Here is a 6,619-nt window from a genome sequence, read left to right as displayed (position 1 = left end):
ATAGTTTGCCCTTCCTATTATAGATAGGTGTAGGTTGTCTATTCTTTTAAGGTCTTTTTTAATTTTATCAATAAGGGGAGTATAGTTCAGATAGCTAATTTTATCCACCTCAGTAGAGAGGCATACTCCTAAATATGTAGCCTCTTTAACTTTAAGAGGACTTTCATATTGAATATTTTTAGTAGCTAATACCATAGTTTTATCCCTATTTAGGGAATATCCTGAGTAGGTGCCAAAGGCCTGGGTAACTAATTCAATTTCCCGAATTGCATCAGCAGGATTGGTGGTTATGACGGCAACGTCATCGGCGTATGCCATGACTTTGGTGGAATATGAGCCTACATTAACTGGTTGGATTGAGGGTGTCAAAAAAAGTTTCTGAATGAGGGGATCTATGCATAAGGCAAATAATATCGGGGAGCATGGACACCCCTGCCGTGTACCTCTTTGTACCTCAATAAACTCTGACTCAGCACTGCATATAGAGATTTTTGCCCTAGGGTTGGTATATATGGCTTTAATGGCTTTGAGAAAGTTGTTTCCAAAATTCTTTCGTTCCAAGATGTTCCAAAGAAACTGCCATGATACACGATCGAAAGCCTTTTCGGCATCGAGAAGAATCATCGACATCTCGCCACCCGTGGCGCCCATGATATCAAAAAGGGTAATGGCTCTCCGGGTATGATCTGTAGTTCCCTTTCGGGAATAAAGCCGTGTTGCCAAGGGGATACGAGATGTTTGATGACCCCGCTCAGCCGATTAGCTAGTATTTTGGCGTAAAGCTTTGAGTCAGAGTTTATCAAGGATATGGGCCTATATGATGAAGGGAGGTGAGATGGTTTTCCTTTTTTGTGGAAGATTACTATATTTGTTTGTTTCCAGGAGTCCGGTGGAGTTGAGTGGTACTGTACTCCGAGAAACAAATCTAATAAAAAGGGTATTATTTGATTACCTAGGATTTTATATAAATCTAGGGGAATTTTGTCAGGGCCTGCCGCTTTACCATTGGCGAGTTCGGATAAGGCAATCTCTACCTCCGTAACGGTGATTTCTCTGTCCAGATTTTCTTTGACCCTATCATCAATCATAGTGCTTGAGTCTTGATCTGGGAGCCAGCTGTTCAAAAATGTTGTAATATCAGCATCAGAGTATGAAACATCACTATGATAAAGTTTCTGATAGTATTTTTGGAATACATTTACAATATCCTGCGTGGATGTGTATTCCTTACCCTCAAATTCAATCATCTTTATGTTACTATATGATTGTTTTTGGCGTGTCCGTAGTGCTAGCTGTCTACCAACATTTTCCCCTGATTCGTATAGCTTGGTTTTATTTGCCTGATAGGTTTCGGCAGCTTTCTGGATTAAAGAATTATTAATTTCATTCTTTAGAATCAGTATTTTTTTGAGGGTTTCTGAGGTTGAGTCACCCTGACCTATCTGGGTGGCATGATGGGTCTCAAGATCGGAAAGTTCTTGCATGAGCTGTGCATTGATATTATCCTCATTCTTCCTTTTATTAGCTACAAATGAAATAGTTTCACCCCTTAATGCGGCTTTAAAACAGTCCCAGACAGTTGTTCTTGACGCACTAAACCGATTACAATCGAAAAAACCTTGAGCCCATCTTTTAATGTGTGTTATATATTCCTGATTGACCAAGAGTCTTCTATCAAAGGTCCATTGGGTCTTTGGTTTTACCATTTTGGTAGTGTCAAAGGTGAAGGTAAGTGCATTATGGTCCGAAATTGTTTTGGGGGATTTAATTATATCAATAATAGCCAAACCCTCTAAAGATGACATAACGTAGTCAATTCGGACATATTTGTTGTGGGGATGAGAAAAATATGTGTAACCATCTATGTTTTTACTTGACAGATCCCACACATCCAGTAAGTTATGACTTTCCATCAGCTGCCTTAGTGCATTAAATACTTTTGGTTTGCGCCCTTTATAACCTAAGGACAAGCGGTTATCGACGAGCACTCCTACATCAATATTAAAATCCCCACAAAAAATTAAAGGGCCTGTCCAGGAGGCAAATTCGATTTCTAGCTCCTGAAAAATAGTAGGATCATCGAGGTTTGAACCATATATTGCACATATCGTGAGGCCGAATTTTAGCTGAACTATGGCCCATCTACCGAATTTATCAGCCAATCTGCGAGTCGGGTGACCCATTATAGGATTAGCTAAAATAGCTACTCCTCTGGTTTTAGATGATTGGGATGTGGCTACCATGAGGTTGTACCCAGGTAATTTAAGTAATTCTCTGTCAGCAACTTCGATGTGTGTTTCTTGCAGGCACAGTATATCTACTGGGTTCTGACGTGTTAGCTGAAATAGCTGAGCCCTTTTGCTTCTATCATTAAGGCCTGCCACATTCCACGTACATAGACTCACTCTCCCCATTTAACATGATGAAAGCCTATCCAGGTTTTAATATATTGATCACATAAATAACAGCTAACCTTGTATTTTATACTGGTTCTTTGCTTTCTGCCATATTGGCACCAATCAAGATAGAGTCTTTGTACATATTTTACCTTTCGAATGAATTTGCTCAGTTTTTTTACATTTCCCCCCCCCACCCCCCCCTTTCCTACCATCCCCCACCCCAATCCACTCCCCCCACAAGCCACCCAATGAGGCATTTAGACTCTAACAAGAGTCTGTTGTGATGGAGAGACACCCCTACCCAGTGCCACACATATAAATCTTATATCTTCTTACAATCCTTAGTTGGGCTAAAAAAGAGGTGCAAAACAAATAGAAACAAATATAAGAATAAAAAGAGAATGGAACCTTATATAGGACCTTTATAAAGAACATTAAAGACCTTATCAGAAACAATCAGTACAGATGAGGCGCCAGCTACCTCTGAATCTGAGTCTGGGAGGCTAGATAGTCGCAGAACCGGTTAGGAAATGTCTAGAATTATCGTATATGTAATACCATTAAAGATACTTTTACAACTATTCCCAGAATCAAATAGATTTCTAGATCCTAGACTTGTATATCGATCGGTTGGATTTAATTCCACCAAGTTTGCAAAATAAGACCCGATGTCATAAAGAAATGATTAGATGTGGCTTTAGTTCAGACTGTCTAGGAAGTCCTTTGCTTTGATTTCCGAGGTGAAGAACTTGGCTTGGCCCTTATAGATAACTTTAAGCGTGGCTGGATTATTCAGATAAACCTGAGTCTTTTTCTCCAGAAAGGGCTTAATCAGTTGACGGAGCCGCCACCTCCGCTCCACTGTAGTGTGGCAGAAATCAGGCCTTACAAAGTATGAGATTTCACCTCTAGATCGATGGGCATCTGGTCTTGCTTTCCCAGCAATAGCTTGACGGAGAAGAAAATTTCCAAAGTATACTAAGATTGCCCTAGGATATTTGCCCTGCGAGATTGAAGCCCTTAATGTAAACGGTGTTCTGTGGACGCGTTGGACTTCTAGCTCCCAGTTCCATGTGGGCAATTCGGGAAATGTATCCTTAAATAACTGGATCACAAATATGCGTATATTGTCACCCTCAATTTTTTCCGGAATACACAGTATTCAGAGGTTATTGCGTCGCATACGATTTTCCATTTCCTCCAGTTTCCACCTAACGTCCTTAAGTTCTGCATCATGAGCATCTACTTGCTCTTTAACAACAGTGGCTTCAGCTTCATTAATTACTATGCGATCCTCCATATCGATCAATCTTGCATTAGAGGCTGCAACTGATTTGGAGAGTTTACGCACTACGCCTTGAACTTTGTGTAATGCTTGTTGAGCCCTACGCCCATCCTTGGAGGTCTGTTCTCTATGGGAAGCTATCGCTTGAAGCACCGTGTCCATAACAGATGTTAAAGTGGCATTTTGCTGCTCAAGAGAGGGAGTGCCTTCGGTATGGACTCTAGAGGAGGGATCCTGCGAGCTGGAAGCTGTTGCTGGAGAATAGTACTAGAGCAAACCATCGGCGCCGTGATGGCTTCTTTTCTTTCTTAGCACTGTATGCCTCCTATCTCTGGATTCGCCTGTGGCAGCATCAGGGTCGCTTTCCTGTGAGCTAATGTTAGAGCCAGTATGAAGATCAGAGTAGGAATGGGAGTCTGAGTCTGTGTCCAGGTCTTGAGACCATCTGGGATCCTCAAGCCCCTCAGAGAGAGTAAAAAACTCAGACGGTTCCTTGTCTGTATCCGAAGCTATGCCCGTCCCCCCTTTAAGATCACACGGAGGGACCGTTAAGACCTGCTCGTTATTTAGATACTGCAGAGAGCTGGCATCCTCATCAATTAGGCTAGGAGAGAAAGTTTCAGGAGGCGAGATAGTCGTCTGGGGCTGCCCTGGATTTAGTGCTGTGGTATTGAGGCTCAGAGAAGATATGACATTATGGAGGGTGGATGTAGCAGTAGCCTGTGTTAGGTGCGATTCAACTGCAGGCCTACCTTCCTTCTGGATCAGTTCCTGATCCCCCTGCGCTGGTCCATGCCCATCTGCTGGTGCTGCTTGCGTTGTTGGCTTTGCTGGAATTGTTTCTGGAATTGTTTCTGTACCAGGCACACCTGGTATGTCCGTTGGTCCCCCATTCACCCGGGCGTATGCAGTCCCCTGTGTCAGTGCGGCTGGGTCAGCTTCTGTTGAGACACCCGCTCCAGAGGCCGAGGCTGATGCTGCAGGAGAAACAGAAGGTGAATCCGCATTGGTGAGAGCTGCGGGAGCCGCTGCAATCAGCGTCCCGCTTAGTGCGTGGTGTGCGGAGGGGGAGGGAGCAATCACTGCAGGAGCGGGACCAGCGGGCGTTTTTCGAAGTAGATCCACCAACGAGGGGCCCGGGCCCGGGCCTGGTGTGGTAGGAGTTTTTGCCACCTTAGGACGCTTCTGGTATGTCTGCAATTGTGCAACATCGGGGCCAATAACTTCATCTGTCACAGAGCCACCAGCGCGTCTCGCTGCCAGTTTTAGGTCGCGAAGAGTTTGTTTAGCCGCTCGAGTTTTGGAAGCGGCTGCGACCGCTGCTGCATTTTTTGGGGCCATCTGTTCAGTGAGGCCAGCAGAGTCCATCTCCGACACGAAGGTGGATTGTTTCTGTATTTTGCTACCTTCGTTCTGAACACTGGCAGGGTCCTTGCTTATTTGGAGCTGCGAAAAGAGTCTCAGCACTGCAAAGCCGAGAACCGAGGCTACCAGATGTAGATGTGAGCGGGACCACCCTGTTAAAGATGGTGGATCAGCTAATCCTGCCGGGTAGGTTCCATGCATTATTTATGTCCTCTGTTCCAGATGTAGTGATATCTTCAAACTTTTCAAAGTTGCTCTGTATAGCGTCTCTTTTCCGTAGGTTCCATTTTCTACCAAAACACCTCCTAGCCCATAGATTAAGGCACTGGTCAGAGGGCGTCTCACAGCGGTCTAGGGGGCAGCCGCCATCTTGCCTCTTCAACACAGAGAAAATGTATCGACATCCCTCTCTATGTCTTGTCAAATACCCACTGATTTCCCCAGGCAGTGTCCCCTCACCAGGACCTAAAAAGTCTCCCTTTCTGGGCCACGACTTTATGTTGATCCTGGGTTAGTGGCGAAGTATACAGTGATTCTAACTGTGAGGGAGTCTCTAAAGACGGCGTCCTCAAGGGAAGTTGGGCTTAGCTGCAATGATTTAATAAGTGGACATTCATCCACTGGCTGTATCATCAAAAGTAGAAGGCCATGTGTTGACAGGGTGTGGACCAAGAATTATGTGTGCAATATGCAACTATTAAGGGACTTGGAGCATGCAAAGCGATCAATTCTCATGTGGACCTGGTACGTGCCTGAGAGGAAAGAATACTCCCTGTCTGGTATATGGAGTACGCCAGGGGTCCTCCATTTCCCAGTATGTAATCCAAGAGGCCAAACCAGCTGCTGCTCTATGGGCTGCTGCCCCTGGGAGTGGAAGATTTGAGCGGTCCAAGGACATGTTTAAAACTCAATTAAAATCACTTCCAATAAGGCACAGCGACCCTGTCAGATGAGCTAATCATGTCGAGAGAGTATGAAGAAACGAGGTCTGATCATGGTTTGGCGCATAAACTCTGCCCAGCACCAGATGTTTTCTGCAAAGCCACCCCTCCACCAGGACAAGTCAGCCCTCTTTCTCTATGTCAATTGCAGTTGGCTCAAAAGCGTTTACCACCCATACCCAGAGCAGCGTCCCCTTGCAAAGGGCCAGTATCTAGTAGCATGGAGCTGACCCAGCCACCACCGGCAGAGGCAATCAGCTTCTGCAACCATGAGGTGCGATTCCTCAAGTAGGGCCATATGTACAACATGACTTTTAAGGTACATCAGGACTTTGTGATGTTTGGTCACGAAACCCATGCCACATATGTTCCATGTCATCAGATTGTAGTTGTTGAATGTGTTAGTCATAGGAACAGTCACATGGCAATCTAATGAAGGACCCTTCCAAAATTCTTTCCCCTGACCCAACAGCCCCGTTATATAGTACTGTCATATCAGCGAAAGAAGCAGCATAGGACAATAAAAGAAACCAGTCTTTTCTACTCCACATCCCCAGAGCAGCCCAGCAACAGCTGGCCATCCAAATTATGCAGGTCAATAAGTTAATAAAACTTAATATATCCACCCT

At 44.6% G+C, this 6,619-nt stretch overlaps 1 pseudogene; it reads right to left on the bottom strand.

The window, feature by feature from the left end:
* Positions 1-3,096: 3,096 nt before the first annotated feature.
* Positions 3,097-5,250, bottom strand: LOC147688543 (uncharacterized; annotated as a pseudogene).
* Positions 5,251-6,619: the final 1,369 nt, after the last annotated feature.

Source organism: Lissotriton vulgaris, chromosome 10 (genome assembly GCF_964263255.1).
Source record: "Lissotriton vulgaris chromosome 10, aLisVul1.2, whole genome shotgun sequence".
Taxonomy (NCBI): Eukaryota; Metazoa; Chordata; class Amphibia; order Caudata; family Salamandridae; genus Lissotriton; species Lissotriton vulgaris.
The sequence above is the reverse complement of the archived record's forward strand: the minus strand, read 5'-3'. Positions and strand labels throughout refer to the sequence as shown.